Source organism: Macaca thibetana, chromosome 10, assembly GCF_024542745.1.
Source record: "Macaca thibetana thibetana isolate TM-01 chromosome 10, ASM2454274v1, whole genome shotgun sequence".
Lineage (NCBI taxonomy): Eukaryota > Metazoa > Chordata > Mammalia > Primates > Cercopithecidae > Macaca > Macaca thibetana.
In genome coordinates, this window is record NC_065587.1 from 32,993,901 (window position 1) to 33,012,978 (window position 19,078).

Genomic DNA, 19,078 nt, shown 5'->3' on the forward strand with positions numbered 1-19,078 from the left:
CTACAGGCGCCCGCCACCTCGCCCGGCTAGTTTTTTTGTATTTTTTAGTAGAGACGGGGTTTCACCATGTTAGCCAGGATGGTCTCGATCTCCTGACCTCGTGATCCGCCCGTCTCGGCCTCCCAAAGTGCTGGGATTACAGGCTTGAGCCACCGCGCCCGGCCCACCTTATTTTCTTTATGTGTACACATTCATGCTTATTACTGAATCCACTTAAGGACACAAGAAGGTGTTGTCTTCCTGCCAGACTGGTCCTCTCTTACTGGACACCAGATTCATCCCACTAGTCATTTGTCCCCTAATGAATCTGCAATGCTTCACAACATACTGAAGTCTCAAAAAAATATGTGGGCAGGACTAGTGGGGGTAAATTCTACACAGTGGAATGAATGTTTTATTAGCAACACAAATCAACATCCCAGTTCCTCACATATTCAATCACCTGCTAAAATGTTTCCAACAGATTTCTATCTCCAAAAACAAGTATTTTTGTTTCAAAGGCTTTAGAGGCCCCAGGTAACCTGGTCTCCATATCCCTCCTGGCCTCAGCTGCTATGTTTCTCTCCTCTACTCACTTCTTTTGTGCTATACATGAACCCTGCCACACCCCGTGAATTGAAAAATGGGGATCCAATGCAAAGTTAATAAATCACAGATAGCTACAATGATCTTTCTCTGGGACAAAGTTCTATCCACATGATAGTCTTTGAGCCTTGAAATAGAAATTATGAGCAAATTATTTGTAACAATATTCAAAGTAAATTATAAATACCAGTGGGATGATTAAATCAAATTTTGATATTACTAAAATTTACTATATTTGTCCTAAGCTATTATTTAATAAAATGCAGGTGCCTTTAAAAATTGAGTGGTCATAACAATACATAATTTGAGATTCAAATATGTTCAGATTTAAGTCAAATTGACATAAATGAAAATAAAATTCTACCAACTAAAATATATAAAAAGTTACTGAAAAAAAGTATTATTACAAGATGCAGAAATGTACACTTCAAAATATACTTCAAATACACTTCAGTTCCTCTGGAAAATTTAGAATTAACTGTCAAAGTAAATTGCTGAATTGAATCTCAATTTCAAAATACTCATTCCTGATATGAGCATTCCCATTTATCTGCTTCACTGTGGTCATATAATACAGCCACAAAGAGACATTAAAACCTTTATTTCAGGCCGGGCGCGGTGGCTCAAGCCTGTAATCCCAGCACTTTGGAAGGCCGAGACGGGTGGATCACGAGGTCAGGAGATCGAGACCATCCTGGATAACACGGTGAAACCCCGTCTCTACTAAGAAATACAAAAAACTAGCCGGGCGAGGTGGCGGGCGCCTGTAGTCCCAGCTACTCGGGAGGCTGAGGCCGGAGAATGGCGTGAACCCGGGAGGCGGAGCTTGCAGTGAGCTGAGATCCGGCCACTGCACTCCAGCCTGGGCTACAGAGCGAGACTCCGTCTCAAAAAAAAAAAAAAAACAACCTTTATTTCAGCAGTATAAGCCAATGTCATTAATGTTAATCTATTAAAAAATCTTTAAACTCTTAAAATTTCATCAGCGACACAATGTCTATACTCAAAGTAAAACATCTCTCGGCTTTAACTTTCATTTGGTGGAAATGAGGCATGTTTCTAAGCTGATACAGTAAATACATTTATCATCTATATATGTATTCAACTAGATTCAGCATTTAGCCAAGGCCAAACATGACTTTAAATTTTCTTTCAGAAAGGTTGAAAAATATTTATATTTTTTGATACTTCTCTTTCTGCTTTCTCTTTTTCATATCGATATACACCTTCTTTTAAATGGTTACAGTCATTAAATACTTCCTCATTTTTCTCTTTTAGGAGATAATGTTGCTTTTTCCTTTCAAGAAACCGAATATTAATTATTATCTTGCTTTTGTTATGTTATCAGCTTTCTTATGCGCATGAACTAATTGCTGTCGAAGCTGCATTTGACACTGTATTCCACTTAGGTCTCTTTGTGCATCTTTTAAAATCAATGTATTTTCTCTTAGAGCATCTCCTGCATAATTGAGATTAAGTTTTAGGCTTTTGGAATTCCTTTGAGCTTCAGAAAGTGGTTGATGAAGCTTCTAATTGTTATATATTATATTATTCATATCAGCATTCATTTTTCTTGCACATGAGCATCTCCTGCACTCTGGAAAGCAAGTTCTTAGTTTTTTTTTTTTTTTTTTTTTTTTTTTTAGGGGAGACAGCATCTGACTCTGTCACCAGGCTGGAGCACAGTGGCACAATCTCAGCTCACTGCAAGCTCCACCTCCCAGGTTCAAGCGATTCTCCTGCCTCAGCCTCCTGAGTAGCTGGGACTACAGGCATGTGCCACCACACCCAGCTAATTTTTGTACTTTTAGTAGAGACAGAGTTTCACCATGTTGGCCAGGCTGGTCTTGAACTCCTGACCTCAGGTGATCCACCCGCCTCAGCCTCCCAAAGTGCTGGGATTATAGGCATGAGCCACCGCGTCCAGCTGGTTTTTTTGATGTCATACTTGGGTCATGGTCTTGTATAGCAGAAGCCAGTCTAGGATAGTATGATTCAATTTCTGTCTCCAGCATTTCTTTGTCTTGTTTTTCCCTCAATTTAGAAGTGAGCATTGTGTTCTCAGTTGTCAGAACTTTAAGCTGCCCACTATACTGAGATGCCCTTTTTGTTAATGTTTTTTCAATTTTAGGATCATTTGAAGTTAGGCATTCTTTTCTTTTAAAATATTAATGTCCTCAGAGTATTTATTTTCCTTCTCCTCCTGTTGATGTTTTAGTGTGTCTGTTTCCAGTTTTAGCTAGCAATTTCCTTTTCCAACATGCAGTTTTCATGTAAGATCATTTTCATTTTTGTAAGTATAAAAAACCTAAATAAAACAAAATAAACTTTTAGCTAGCACTCAAAAAATGACATATCATAGTTCCTCTGAAATTAAAAAATAACTTGTATATTTATACAATGAAAGGGTTTCCATATGTAGGTATCAGCTGAAGAACCACTGAATCAAAACATCAAATGCTACAGAGCATAAATTCCCCAAAGTTTAAACATTTATTTGAAGACAGTGAATTCATAAAAGTAAAAATAAACGACTAGAGAATTTTTAAGAGCCTCAGAATTGAAAAACATTTTCCCTGAATTACAACAAATTCAAAAGCATAAAACAAAAGACTAATCAATTTGGCTACATACGCAAATTGGGTTTACACTCTGATGTCTAACCTATACAAGACCCCGTACTAACAGCCTTAGTGCTGCATATATTTAGACAGATAAAATTTCCTGAAGCTCTTTCAGTTCCTTTTTCCTGAGAATATTCTATAGATATTCTATTTAAAAAAAATAGGGTTAATTTTAAGAATTATATTTATGAATGTTTGGTAAGTTGGGTCACTGTAACAAGCACTTTTAGTTATCATAATTCTGAAAGGAAAAGATTAAAAATATAAACAAGTTGTAGGATTTTCTCCAGGTCTTCTGAGTCTACATCCAGTACTTCTCCACCAAATCCAGTTAATTCTACTAGATAAATATGTACATATAAAAGAAGTCTCTTATTTCAAAACAAAAGTGATAAAAAAGATAAAATTTAGAGAACCCTACTTAGAAAAACATGAGCTTATTTACTATGGCAATAACTTTTGTTTCCTCTTGATAATGTTTGAGTCAGTATTAAATGTTAAATAGGAAAAATACACTAAACTATGTTGCTAGGAAAAAAAAATACTTACCAATAAATTATCACTAAGTATATGGTAGGGATTCTTGTTGTTTTCAAAAGCTCTTTGTATTGAAATAAGATGCTGTGTGGATACCATAATTTATAATAAATAACAGTAGCTACAAATGTAACAGTTAATTTTAAGACAACATTTTTTGTTTGATTTAGACCTGAATAATACATACAAAATCAAAGGGATATTAAAAGTAATATTAGTAAATTTAAAGTAAATTAATCACTTTTAATTAGAAAGTTAAAAGTAATATTAGTAACAAAAACAAGATGGTACTGGTACCAAAACAGATATATAGACAAATGGAACAGAACAGAGACCTCAGAAATAACACCACACATCTACAACCACCTGATCTTTGACAAACCTGACAAAAACAAGCAATGGGGAAAGGATTCCCTATTTAATAAATGGGGTTGGGCAAACTGGCTAGCCATATGCAGAGAGCTTAAACTAGATCCCTTCCTTACACCTTATACAAAAATTAACTCAAGATGGATTAAAGACTTAAACGTAAGACCTAAAACCATAAAATCCCTAAAAGAAAACCTAGATAACACCATTCAGGACATAGGCATGGGCAAAAACTTCATGACTAAAACACCAAAAGTAATGGCAACAAAAGCCAAAATAGGCAAATGAGATCTCAATAAACTAAAGAGCTTCTGCACAGCTAAAGAAACTATCATCAGAGTGAACAGGCAACCTACAGAATGGGAGAGCATTTTTGCAATCTATCCATCTGACAAAGGGCTAATATCTAGAATCTACAAAGAACTTAAACAATTCATGAGAAAAAACAACCCCATCAAAAAGTAGACAGAGGATATGAACAGACACTTCTCAAAAGAAGACATTTATGCAGCCAACAAACGTATGAAAAAATGCTCATCATCACTGGTCATTAGAGAAATGCAAATCAAAACCACAATGAGATACCATCTCATGCCAGTTAGAATGGTGATCATTAAAAAGTCAGGAAACAATAGATGCTGGAGAGGATGTGGAGAAATAGGAACGCTTTTACACTGTTGGTGGGAGTGTAAATTAGTTCAACCATTGTGGAAGACAGTGAGGTGATTCTTTAAGGATCTAGAACCAGAAAAAGCATTTGACCCAGCAATCCCATTACTGGGTATATACCCAGAGGATTATAAATCAAGGATCTAAAACCAGAAATACCATTTGACCCAGCAGTCCCATTACTGGGTATATACCCAGAGGATTATAAATAATGCTACTATAAAGACACATGCACGGCCGGGCGCGGTGGCTCACACCTGTAATCCCAGCACTTTGGGTGGTCAAGGCGGGTGAACCACAAGGTCAGGAAATCGACACCATCCTGGCTAACACGGTGAAACCCCGTCTCTAATAAAAATACAAAAAAATTAGCTGGGTGTGGTGGCGGGCGCCTGTAGTCCCAGCTACTTGGGAGGCTAAGGCAGGAGAATGGTGTGAACCCGGGAGGCGGAGCTTGCAGTGAGCCGAGATCATGCCATTGCACTCCAGCCTGGGCGACAGAGTGAGGCTCTGTCTCAAAAATAAATAAATAAATAAAGACACATGCACACGTATGTTTATTGTGGCACTGTTCATAGTAGAAAAGACTTGGAACCCAAATGCCCGTCAATGATACACTGGATAAAGAAAATGTGGCACATATATACCATGGAATACTATGCAGCCATAAAAAAAGGATGAGTTCATGTCCTTTGCAGGGACATGGATGAAGCTGGAAACCACCATTCTCAGTAAACTAACACAGGAACAGAAAACCAAACACCGCATGTTTTCACTCATAAGTGGGAGTTGACAGTGAGAACACATGGACACAGGGCAGGGAACATCACACACCGGGGCCTGTTGGGGGGTTGAGGGGGCTAGGGGAGGGATAGCATTAGGAGTAATACCTAATGTAGATGACTGGTTGATGGGTGCAGCAAACCACCATGGCACATGTATACCTATGTAACAAACCTGCACATGCTGCACAGCTACCCCAGAACTTAAAGTGTAATTTTAAAAAGAAGTGAAAAAAAAGTAATCTTGATGAAATAAAGTTAGAAATGTAAAATTTTTAAGAGAGATTGATTTACCTGATTTGAATTGTTTCTTACAGTCTTCAATTCCATGTCTTGTATTCTGAGAGTCCATTCAAGTTGTTGTTTCTCTTCTCTTTCCTGTGTTGCTCTTCGATTCTTTATAATTCTTCCCTAATTTTTTCATTTAATGTATCAGCATTTCTTCTCCTTTCTTCCTCTTGGTTTAAAGTCAGTCTGCCATTAAATATTCCTATCTTAAAATTCATTTCGTTAGAAAATACAATTCTAACGAGATCTACTTCTTCATATATGGATTTGTTATTCCAATAAAATTCCTATATCCTTGAAATTTTTTTCCTTTCTATTTCTCAGATCTCTTCCAAGTGACATATATACTTGAAAAATACTGAGAAAAGAACATCTTCTACTTAGAAAGGTTCTGTTACTAGTAACTTCAACGACAGTTATGGAAAAGAATATTAGAAGCTATTCAGTAAATTTATAAGTTGAAAATTATTTTTTAAAAATATCACACAATCAGCCAGGCGCGGTGGCTCATGCCTGTAATCCCAGCATGTTGGGAGGCCAAGGAAGGCGAATCACCTGAGGTCAGGAGTTAGAAACCAACCTGGCCAACATGGAAAAACCCCATCTCTACTAAAAATACAAAAAATAGTCAGGCATGGTGGTACACACCTGCAATCTCAGCTACTTGGGAGGCTGAGGCAGGAGAATCGCTTGAACCCATGGGGCAGAGGTTACAGTGAGCTGAGATCATGCCTTTGCACTCCAGACTAGGCAACAAGAGCAAAACTTCGCCTCAAAAAAAAAAAAAAAAAAAAAAACACACATACACACAGTCAAAATTACTCCTTAATGAGGACAGATCATTTAGAGTTAACTGATTAAAATGACATTACTTTCTATAAACAAGTTTACAGATTCATTAGACATAAATGTGGCAAGTAACCCTAAAAATAATTTTAATATTAAAATCTGAGACTAGGATAAAGAGTCTAATATCTGTTATCTCATATACCTTTTGTTTCTTTTTCGAGTAATGTTTTAAATGTTATGTTGTTGTTTATTATATATTTTATCAACAAATCTTAAATATCTTTTAGAACAAGACAGAATATAATAATTAAACAATGAAAATAATATGTATTTTTAACATAGAACTCTGAATTAATTTTATTTATGTAGAAGAGCAAGATATGTTGAATAAACTAATCATACATTACTCTATGTTTTCTTTATATTCCATGCATATTAAGATTAAAAGTGCAGGCTGGGTGCGGTGGCTCACACCTGTAATCCCAGCACTTTGGGAGGCCGAGGTGGGTGGATCACGAGGTCAGGAGATCAAGACAGTCCTGGCTAACATGGTGAAACCCTGTCTCTACCGAAAACACAAAATAGCCAGGCGTGGTGGTGGGTGCCTGTAGTCCCAGCTACTTGGGAGGCTGAGGCAGGAGAATGGTGTGAACCCAGGAGGTGGAGCTCGCAGTGAGCCGAGATGGTGCCACTACACTCTAGCCTGGGCAACAGAGCGAGATTCCCTCTCAAAAAAAAAAAAAAAAAAAAAAAGGAAAAAAAGATTAAAAGTGTATAATTAAAAAAATAATTAGACATAAAAATTGTGATTTAAATATGCATTTACTTATCAGTAGAAGTATTCACAGTTAAGAACTTGTATTATTTAAAAGAATTTGACACTCTGCAAAACAGAGATTTTTTTTCTCCAGCTAAACCTCAGAAGGTAAGTCAGCTATTACATAACGTATCCTACATACTTTTAGTATAAATAGTTGAAAGATTTATTTAAAACTAGGATGTCATACCTCACACTGCAGAGCTCTTGTTCCCATTTAACTTTTTGGTTCTCTAACTGCTATTTTATTTGTTTGGCTTCTGATAGTTCCTTTTTGTAGTATACAAAACTTATTTTTCATTTGTTTTATTTTTGCTGTATGTTGTTCACAGTGATATTTTTTCAGTTCCCTTGCTGTTTCACAAGAAGGAATTGCGTCCAAGAATTTGGATAGGCAAATTGAATCCATCTCAAGGAGGAGACAGAAATAAAGTATATCAGTACTTTGGGATATAAAGGACTGCATATTTTAACAATCACTAATTCATACACTGAATATATATTGATTGCCTACCATGTGGAAGGCATTATACTAAGCTCTGCAGATTAAACAGAAAAAACCTCTGCTCTTGTTTACCTTAAAATATACTGAAAAACAAAGCCCCAGACAAGTGACAATTATAAATTCAGATAGATACTATAAGAAAACAGATTGCTAAGAATGAGATCTATACTAGGCCCACGGAAAATTCTCCTGAGGAATGTATGGCTACACTGAGGAATAAAGATTGAAAAGGAAGCAGTTGAGCAAAGGGGGATGGAAAGCATTTTAGCCAGTCTGTGGCACGTGCTGAAATGCTAGTGTAGTCCGCCTCTAGCCAAGAGAGTACAACAGACACTGATTTTTCTTCTTAGTTAAAATAACTAAAAACAAAACATGCAAAATACATTAAACAATATTACAGACAATGGACAGTAGGCAAAGAAGATAATGATCTTTGAAAAACACACACAAAAATGGAAAGCAGGCCGGGCGCGGTGGCTCAAGCCTGTAATCCCAGCACTTTGGGAGGCCAAGAAGGGTGGATCACAAGGTCAGGAGATCGAGACCATCCTGGCTAACACAGTGAAACCCCGTCTCTACTAAAATAAAAATACAAAAAAATTAGCTGGGTGTGGTGGCGGGCGCCTGTAGTCCCAGCTACTCGGGAGGCTGAGGCAGGAGAATGGCGTGAACCCGGGAGGCGGAGCTTGCAGTGAGCTGAGATCTGGCCACTGCACTCCAGCCTGGGCGACAGAGCGAGACTCCGTCTCCCAAAAAAAAAAAAAAAAAAAAGGAAAGCAAACCTTTCGAATGTTTCAGCTTCCTACCTTGACAGAGATTCCAAGACATGACACAGGAATTAAAAATTGAGGTGGGGTCTACCAGACTCTCTTGGCTACAGTGATGAAGCTCAGAGTCTGGTAAAACCAAAGCCGACAGCCACCTGGAACCAATTTTTCAACTGGAAACCTGATGTCCACCTGGTGCCTGATGTCCATTTGGAAACTGGAGTCCACCTGGGAACTGGCATATGCCTAAGACATAGTGTCGAGCTGGTGTTTGATGTTCAATGTTCACCAGGCTCCAGGTGGACACCAGGCCCCAGGTTGACACCCAGGCTCCAGGTGGACACTGGGCCACAGATGAACTCCAGGCCCCCAGTGAACATCAGGCCCCTGGTGAACATCAGGCCTCAGGTGAACATGAGGCCCCAGGTGAACACCCAGGCCCCAAATGGAAACCAAAACCCCAGACGTCCAGGCATTAGACCCCATGTGGACATCCAGGCCCCAGGAAGTCATCAGGCCCCAGGTGGACATTCAGACCCAGGTTGACACCCAGGCCTCAGGTGAACAGCAGGCCAAGAATTCCAGGCCCCAGGTGAATAGCAGGCCCTAGGTGGACAGCAGGATCCAGGTGGGACACAAGGCACCCAGGTGGATACATAAGACCCTGGTGAACATCAGGCCCTATATGGACACCCAGGCCCTAGAAGGACACCAGGCCCCATGAGGATACGAAAATTCAAATGGACACTAGGCCCCAGGATGAAATCAGGTCCAAAGAGGACACCAGACCTCCAGTGACAACCTGGCCCCAGGGGGCTATGTGGGCCCCAGCTGGACAGCAGGTACCAGATTGACATCCAGGGCCCAGGTAAACACCAGGTCCCAGAAGAACAACAGGTACAAGGTAGACATAAACCCCAGGTGCACACCAGATCCCACGTGGATATCTAGGACCCGGGTGAACAACAGGCCCGAGGTGAAAATCCAGTCTCCATGAAGGCACCAAGCCCCAGGCAGACACCAGGCCCCAGGAGGACACCAAGATACAAATGGACATCAGGCCTCAGATGGACACCAGGCTCCAGGTGGACATCAGCCCCTAGGTGAGTATCAGGCCCCAGGTGAACACCCAGTCTCAAGGTAGACGTCAGGTCCTAGGTAGGCAGTAGCCACTGGGTGAACACTGTGCTCCAGGCAGACACCAGGTCTCAAGTAGACACCCAGTCCCCAGGTGGACACCAGAGACCAGGCAGCCTGATAAGACTCCAGGTGGACACCAGGCTGCAGGTGGTACCAGGCTCCCAGCTGATACCCAGGTCCAGGGGAACACCCAGGCCCCAGGTAGACAGCAGGAAGCCAGTGCACCCCAGGCACCCAGGTAGACACCTAGGCCGCTGGTGAACATCAGGCCTCAGGCTGGATACCCAGGCCCCAGGTAAACACCCAGGCCCCATATGTCAGGTCATTAGGTCCCATGTAAACACCTAGGCCGCAGGAAGTCATCAGGCCCTGGTGGACACTGAGACCCCAGGTGAATATCCAGTCCCAGGCTGACACAAAGGACTCAGGTGCACACCAGGCCCTAGGAGAACTCCAGCCCCAGCTGAAGATCAATGCCCCAGTTGGATACCCAGGCCCTAGCTAACTACCAGTCCCCAGGGTTCTATCAGGTTCCAGGTTTTCATCAGGCCCCAGGTAGATACTAAACTCTAGGTGGACGTCAGCAAATGCCCAGGTCCCAGGTCAAAACCAGGTCCCTGATGAACACCCTGAGCCCAGGTAAACATGAGGCTTCAGGTGGACATGTGACTCTAACTGCACATCAGGCCCTGGATGGACACCCAGCCCCATATGGATACCTAAACCCCTGGTGAATATCAAGCCCCAGGTGCACATCTGGGTCCCAAGTAAACATCTAGGCCTCAGAAGTCCAGACATCAGGCCCCATGTGGAAATCCGGGTCCCAGGAAGTCCTCAGGCACCAGGAAACACTCAGGCCTCAGTTAGATATCCGGTCCCAAGTTGACACCCAGGGGCCTAATGTCCACCTGGAGCCTGGTATCCATCTAAAGCCTGCGGTCTACCTGGGGCATTATTATGTCCCTTGAAGACTAAGTATCCAACTAGGGCCTGATTTTCACCTGAGGCCTGGGTATCTGCCTGAAGTCTTGGTATCTTCCTTGGGCCTGAAGTCCATCTGTGACATTCTGTCCCACTGGGGCCTGGGTGTAAACCCGGTGCCTGATGTAAACCTCAAGTCCAGTGTGCACCCAGCTGGGACCTGACGGCCACCTGAGGCCATATATCTACCTGGAGCCAGGGTGTTCACTTGGGGCCTAATGCTCACCAGGAGCACCTAGGCCTCAGAAGTCCTGACATCAGGCCTCATGTGGAAATCCGGGTCCCAGAGAGTCCTCAGGCACCAGGAAACACTCACGCCTCAGTTGGATATTCGGTCTCATGTCAGGTGACAAAACAAGTCTTAACAAATATGAGAATATTAAAATAATACCAAGTGTCTTCTGAGAGCACAATGTAATAAAACAATAAATCAAAAATAGCAAACAGGAAAATTCGCAAATATATGGAAACCAAATGACACTCTCTTGAACAATCATAGAGTAAAAGAGAACATCAACAGGATATTTTTAAAATAGCTTGATATATACAAAAATGCAAAATAAAATCATCAGAATTTATGGAATGCTGCGTAAACATTATTAAGAGTTTATAGCACTGAACACCAACATTTTTAAAAAGAAAGAGCTGTATAAATCAATGCAACTTTACAACTCAACGAACTAAAATAAACACAAAGTCAGCCAAAAAAAAAAAAAAAAAAAGAAAAGAAAAGGAAATAATACTGACTACAGCAAAAGTAAACAAAGGAGGGAGTAGAAAAACAAATAGAAAAAAAAAATGAAACAAAAATTGGTTTTTAAAAGATAAATGACATTGACCAACTCTTAGATAAAACGTTAGAGTACTCAAATAGACAAAATCAGCAATTAAAGAGTAAATGTTGCAATGCATAACACAGAAATAAAAAAGATCACAGGGGATCTTTTGAACAATTACATGCCAACAACTTGGATAACCTGCCATATTATGAACAATTATATGCCAACAACTTGGATAACCTGGAAGACATGGATAAATTCCTAGAAACATACAATTTGCCAAGACTTAATTCAAGAAGAAACAGAAAGCCTGCACAAACCATTAAGAAAAAGATGAAATCTGTTGTCAAAAACTCTTCAACCAAGAATAGCACAGTACCAGGTGGCTTCATGGGGAAAGTCTACCAAACACCCAAAGAACGAACATCAACCCCTTCTATAACCTTCAAAAGATAGAGGAACAAACACTGTCAAATTCGTTTTGTGTAGCTTGATTCCAAAGCCAGGGAAAGGAAATGCAAGAAAAGAAAACTACCAACCATATCCCTGAACAAAGCTGGAGCCATTGCACTGTCTGATCTCAAAACGTACCACACAGCTGTAGTAATCAAAGTGGCACGCTACTGGCACAATAAAGAGATATAGACCAATAGACAGAATAGAGGACCAAGAAATAAAGCGACACCTTTACAGTTAACTGATCTTTGACACAGGTGTCAAGAACACACAATGGGGAGAGGACAATCTCTTTAACAAATCGTGTTGGGATGACTGGATATACACATGCAGAATAATGAAATTAGACCCTTATTTCACCTTATATTTCACAAAAATCAACTCAAAATGCTTCGAATACTTATGTCATACTTGAAACTGTAAAACTTCTAGAAGAAAACATGAAGAAAAACCATCTTGGCATTGGTCTTGGCAATAATTTTCTGGATATTACATGAAATGCACAGGCAACAGAAGCAAAAATAGGCAAACGAGATTATGTCAAACTACAAATCTCCTGCATAGCAAAGGGAACAATCAAGAAAACCACAAGGCAATATTAAGAATGGGAAAAATATTTCCAAACCATATATCTGATAAGGAGTTAATATACAAAATATATAAAGGACTTATGCAATTCAGTATCAAAAAAAACTCAATTAAAAAATAGTCAAAAAGACTTAAACATTTCTCAAAAGAATATATTCAGATGGTCAAAAAGCACATGAAAAGGTACTCAAAATCTCTAATCATTAGGGAAATGCAAACAGAACAAAAATTGAGACAGCACCTCACACATGTTAGGATGACTATTTCTAAAAAGAGGAAAGATATCAAGCATTAGAGAGGATGTGGAGAAAAGGCAAGCTTGTATACTGTTGGTATCCCATTTATAGGTACAGTCATCAGAGCGGATCAAATTCAGTGAAAAAAGAAAACAAATCATGAATCTTGAGTCCTTTTGAACCACGTATTTAAAGTTTTAGTTTTTTAAATCATGAAATATAATTTTTTTTAGCAGCAGTACCTTTAATATCTGATATGAGCAATCTCACACAAGGAGAAAATAGTAAATTACATCTAGCAAACCACCACTGATAAAAGAGAATAAAATTGTACCATGTCAGGCTCATAAAATAAAAACACGGTTGCCATGAACATTATGAATATAGTAGGTGTGAGATAAGCTACTGCATTTTTATTCTTATTGTCATGGCTGTGGGTTAGGAGTAAGAATCCTGCATTGTCGGACATGTACCCGATCCCCTAATCCTGGAGACAAAACTCTGTGCTGGCCATGATACCTGCAGTGAAAGGCGCCCAGTACGACTGTGCAGTGGCGGTATCAGGTGTGGATTCCTCAGTGGGGTCCCTGCCAGGGTGGCTGTGCTCAGAATTCAGTTACGTGTGCTAGGCTTCTTGATTAAGTATTGATGGCGGCAAAGTGTGTTTGTTTGAAGCTTAGGCAGTATTTCAGCATCACAGCCCGTACGTTTTCCTATGCATTAAAAGAACCACCAGGTGATAAGCTGCTCTCCTTTGAGGGCTTTCATAACATAACAACCTTTTCACCTTTTGCCTGTGTATCAGCTTTTCCTTCCTAATAACTCACCTCAAAACTTAGTGTTTTAAAACACCTAAAATTGACGTATTAATAGCTCACAATTCTGTAACTCCGCTGGGTGGTTCTTTGGGTGACCTCGGATATGCTAGTTCATGTGCCTCTAACTAGTCGGCTTTCAGAGCAGCTCAGGGTTTGTTGCGCCAGGGGGCCTTACCTGGGGTGGCTGCTCCAGGCTCCATGGGTCTCTCAACATCCCCGGGCTAGGCTGGGATTGTTCCTATGGTCTCAGAAGGGCTCCAAGAGTTGTCTCTGAATAATGAAATCTCCCAGGTTTTCTGGCCTGGTCTCCATCTTCTATTGTTACCGGAAGATTGTAAAGAGGCCATAGCTTCTCTAAAGAGGACCCCGAGGCAGGACGCCACCATTCCTAGTGGCTACCCCTGGGATTCCCTCGTCTGACCTAACTTGCTGGGATGGCCCAGCCTCGCCTGAACGCCGACCCTGAGCATGCGCAGGCAGCAGCACGGCCTCGCCCGCGCCCACCTCCGGGCCCGCTGCGGCGCCCAAACAGGAATGACTGTGCTCATTTTTCAGCTGAAAAATAAAATCTAAGTTTCAGTGAGGCTGGAATTCGTTCAGCGCGATTGTTTCAAAATGTAGAGAAGTTCTCCACAATAGATGTTTTCTTAAGTCATGGGCTGTCTTCATAATGACATGTTGAAAAACAACATCTATGCGGGGCGCTTTGGCTCACGCCTGTAATCCTAGCACTTTGGGAGGCCGAGGCGGGCGGACCACGGGGTTGGAAGATCGAGACCATCCTGGCTAATATGGTGAAACCCCGTCTCTACTAAAAATACAAAAAAATGAGTGGAGGCGGGCTCCTGTAGTCCCAGCTAGTCCGGAGGCTGAGGCAGGAGAATGGCGTGAACCCGGGAGGCGGAACTTGCAGTGAGCTGAGATCGCGCCACTGCACTCCAGCCTGGGCGACAGAGCCAGACTCGGTCTCAAAAAAAACAAAACAAAAAAATCAGAACAGTTCAGGTTTTTGGGGGGTCAAATGATAATGAAATTTTTACCTGATTGTCTCACAGTTGGATCAGTGATTCTCTGGGTCCATTCTATGGCTAAACAGACAAGCTTAGAAACTGACTAATTTCCCACATTGGTTCACTTACCTAACTTGTGTACAGATGGTTTTACCAGAAGTGGACCCTGATTCATGAGTAGCTGCTAGTAGTTGGCTAGATGATCAGGGAATTGGAAGGAAGAATATTAAACGACGGATGATGAGAGGATAAGTTTTTTCTTTTTTGTTTTGTTTTGTTTTTTTTTTTCAGGCAGAGTCTCACTCTGTCGCCCAGGCTGGAGTGCAGTGGCGCGATCTCGGCTCACTGCAAGCTCGCCTCCCGGGTTCACGCCATTCTCCTGCCTCAGCCTCCCAAGAAGCTGGGACTACAGGCGCCGCCACCACGCCCGGCTAATTTTTTTGTATTTTTAGTAGAGACAGGGTTTCACCATGTAGGCCAGGATGGTCTTGATCTCCTGACCTCGTGATCCTCCTGCCTCAGCCTCCCAGAGTGCTGGGATTACAAGAGTGTGCCACCTCTCCAGGCCAAGGATGACTTCTTAAAATAGACACAAAGTATGAAAACACTTGTATCCCAAGTAAATTCTTATTAGAGGGAATTCACTGAAGAAGAGTAATCAAAGGCATAAAATGACATGTTGTGTAATAGATGTTAGTTAACTGACACTTGTTCAATGGGCTCATGGACAAATGCACATGGCATTAAGGATAGAAGGTATTCACGACTTTACATAATCAAATTGTATCTGGACCAATGTAGAACAACTCTAAGGCTAAAACGACAACCTTCCCTCAGGGGCTACCCCGTCAACTTGCAGATTGATGACATTGAAACCCATCCCTTAGGGATTTTGTCCTCACTGAAATAGATACTTATTCTGGGTACGAACTCACCTTTTACATTTGCAATTGTTTTGCTGGTACTACCATGCATGAACTTAAATAATTTGTTATTCACCATCATGGTATCCCATACAACATTGTTTTTGATTAAGGAACTCATTTCACTGAAAAAAAAAAAAAAAAAAAAACCTGGTGATAGGCTCATGTTTATGCAATTCATTGGATTTACAACATAATGCCATCACCTGGAAGAACCTGACGTGATGAAATGGAATCGTGTAACTCAGTTAAAGCTCCCAGCTGGTAAACAACACACAGTGAGGTTGGGATGTTGTCCTGCACTGTGTGGTATAAACTTTGAATCAGTGACCACCGTGTAGTGTTATTTCTCTTAAAACAAAAACACATGAATCTGAAAATCAAGGGGAGGGGGCCCCTGCACTACGATGCCTAATTTGCACTTGCAGACTTTTTCTTCCCTTTTGTGAAACTTTGGGTTCTCCTTATTTAGAGATATTAGTTCCTGCGGGTGAAACTAACTTCTTTAGATGACAGGTTTCATTAAGTGGAAGCTGAAATACCACTTGGGGATATTTAGTTCTTCTTGAAAGTAAAGGTAAAGAAAACAGTAAACCTATTAACAGGTAATTGATCTAGAGATAGCCAAGGTGAAATTGGGTTTCTCTATTCACTAGGGGCAGGGAGGACTATGTGTGGAACACAGGATTAACTCAGTCATTCCGTGTGTAATAGTATATGAAAGAGATGAGCAGTTGTAGTGCTGTTCACTGTGCAAAAGTATCCCTTCTTCCTAACGTGAGAGGGCTGCTTTTGCAAATATATCTGTGCTATTTCTCACTGGTCCTGCCTCTTCTGTTCTTGAAATCAAACTCAGCCCACAGCACATACCGCTACTAGCTGAATTTCTTTATTAGTCCTATTGCAAACAATAAATTTTGAATTAGCACCTAAGGGGATTTCCTTAATTTTGCAAATGTATGTCATCCTAATTTATTATTTTTTTTCTAAGATCTGGCCGTGAGGATCTGCTCTCTGCTTCCTATCTTTTCCTGCTTACTCACAGCTGCTTCAGGTGACCTCCTTTTATTCTTAGGTTCAGAGTTATGGCTGACCTCTGCTTTAATCAAATACAGAATGTATTTTGGTTTCTCATTTTGTTTATTGCTTCTATCTTCAAATTAGAAATCTTAGATTTCATTAGGTTTATTTTTTTCTTTATTTTTGAAAGAGCATCCTGCTCTGTCACCCAGGCTGGAATGCAGTGGTACAATGACTGCTCACTGTGGCATTGACCTCCTGGGCTCCAGTGATTCTCCTGCCTCAGCCTCCCAAGTAGCTGGGATTACAGGCACCTGCCACCACACCCGGCTAATATTTGTATTTTTAGAGGGTTTCACCATGTTGGCCAGGCTGGTCTCGAACTCTTGATCTCAGGTTATCTGCCCACCTTGACCTCCCAAAGTTCTGGGATTACAGGCATGAGCTACCGTGCCCAGCCAATTTTTATGACCATGAGTGGGGACAGATTTACTAAACAGATCACAAAGAGACATAGTTTTAAGGGTAGAAATTGATAAATTAGACTATATTCAAATTAACAATTTCTGTTTATTAAGAGACACCACTAAAGAAAGTGAAAAGGCAAGTTGCAGAGTGGGAACAGATCTATGAACACAGAACTGACAGAGGGCTCACATCAACAATATGTAAAGAGCTCCTAAAAATCACTAACAGAAAGAAAAATGGGTAAAACACTTAAACATGTAATTTATAAAAGCAAATACTTGAATGTGTTCAACTTTCTTAATATTCATGTAAATGCAAATTAACATCACAACAAGATAACACATCCTCCAAAACGGCTGAAATTTAAAAGACAGAACCCCAGGTGTTGGAGAGAATCTGGAGCGACAAGAACTCTCATCTGCTGGAGGGGATACTGTGTTTGGCATTGAATACTAGTTCTAGAAAGTAGCACATTTAGGACTCAGGTATTTCACTCTTAGGATAACAGAAACACATGCACAGCTGCATCGAAAGACATGTATGGAAATGTGTGTGGCATCATTCTGTGTCATTGGAAAAATATCTTGACACAAACCCCAAATGTGGCCTCTGTTTTCCAGCTTGGAAGCTGTCACTCCTGTCCTCACAACAACAACAAAAAACACCTTGAAGAAGCTGAACATTAACAACTTGTCTTAGATCCACCAGAGACTTGAGGCTAATAGGGCAAACCATTATGCCCCCACTGGAGAGGCAGCAAGTCCCAGCCTAACAGGATTGGAGGCTGGCTGCAGCGCCAGAACCACAGTGGGAAGACTGAAATGTAAATGACAAATCGCTGGAGGCTCCGTGTACAGAAACTTGAGAATTAAGAATTAAGGGAGCCCAGTCTTAGGGGGCCCTACACTTTCAGGAACCTCCAGGAGCTCTGCCAGAGGCTCTTGTGAACATCAGTGAAAAATTTCCTCCCATTTCCCACAGGGAAGGGAAAAAGTAACTACATTGAAATATGCCCAGGGCGTTCCGTTCTCCTTAGCAAAAGCCTGCCCCAGGGAAACCGTTTCACCAGAGTCTAACCACCTTGGGCTTTAGCAGGGCCTAACACGTGTTAGTATAAGAATAAAAATCACATCAAACTTTTCTTCAGAACCCATGCAAGCAAGCAAGAAAACTCCACCAACCTAAAATTCTGTATCCAGCAAAATTATCTTTCCAAAGTGAAGAAAAATAAAGACTTTCTCAGACAAACACAAATTTGCTGTCAGTAGATCTGTCAAAATGTTAAAAGAACTTATGCAGAGAGAAGAAAATGATATAGGCTAGAAACTTAGATCTAGATAAAGAAAAAAAGGTTTTAGAGAAGGAAGAAAGGGACTTCCTGGCTCCGTCCTCCAGGGGGCACTGGTGCCATGCCCAGCATGCAGATGCCCCTACCCAATGCGGAATAAGAACACAGAGCACCCTGAATTGCTGGCTCTAAAAGGAAGAGTGGAAGATTTGTGTTCTCAACCCACAGCTGCTACTGCTACATTTAAAGACACTGCCGTGAACATTGCAAGTTCTCTGGCTCATGGAGGGAGGAATCTATTCCAAAGACTCGGGAAAAACTGTAAATTAAACAAAAATTGGTGAAATCTATGTTTCCTGAGCTTTACTGATGTTAATAATGCACTTTATTGGTCAGGCACAGTGGCTCACAACTGTAATCCTAGCACTTTGGGTGGCCAAGGCGGGAGGATCACAAGGTCAGGAGATCGAGACCAGCCTGGCCAACATGGTGAAACCCTGTCTCTACTGAAAATACAATAATTAGCTGGGCGTGGTGGCACGTGCCTGAAATCCCAGTGACTCGGGAAGCTGAAGCAGGAGAATTGCTTGAACCCGGGAGGTGGAGGTTGCCGTGAGCTGAGATGGCACCACTGCGCTC

At 41.2% G+C, this 19,078-nt stretch overlaps 1 protein-coding gene and 1 pseudogene across 1 annotated transcript in view; both read right to left on the reverse strand.

Annotated features, from left to right (window-relative positions):
• DGCR6 (DiGeorge syndrome critical region gene 6) overlaps positions 1–19,078 on the reverse strand; it is a 341,424-nt gene that overhangs the window by 43,210 nt on the left and 279,136 nt on the right. The gene's annotated exons all lie outside the window — the stretch shown is intronic.
• On the reverse strand, positions 1,697–7,869 carry LOC126964080 (ankyrin repeat domain-containing protein 30A-like; annotated as a pseudogene).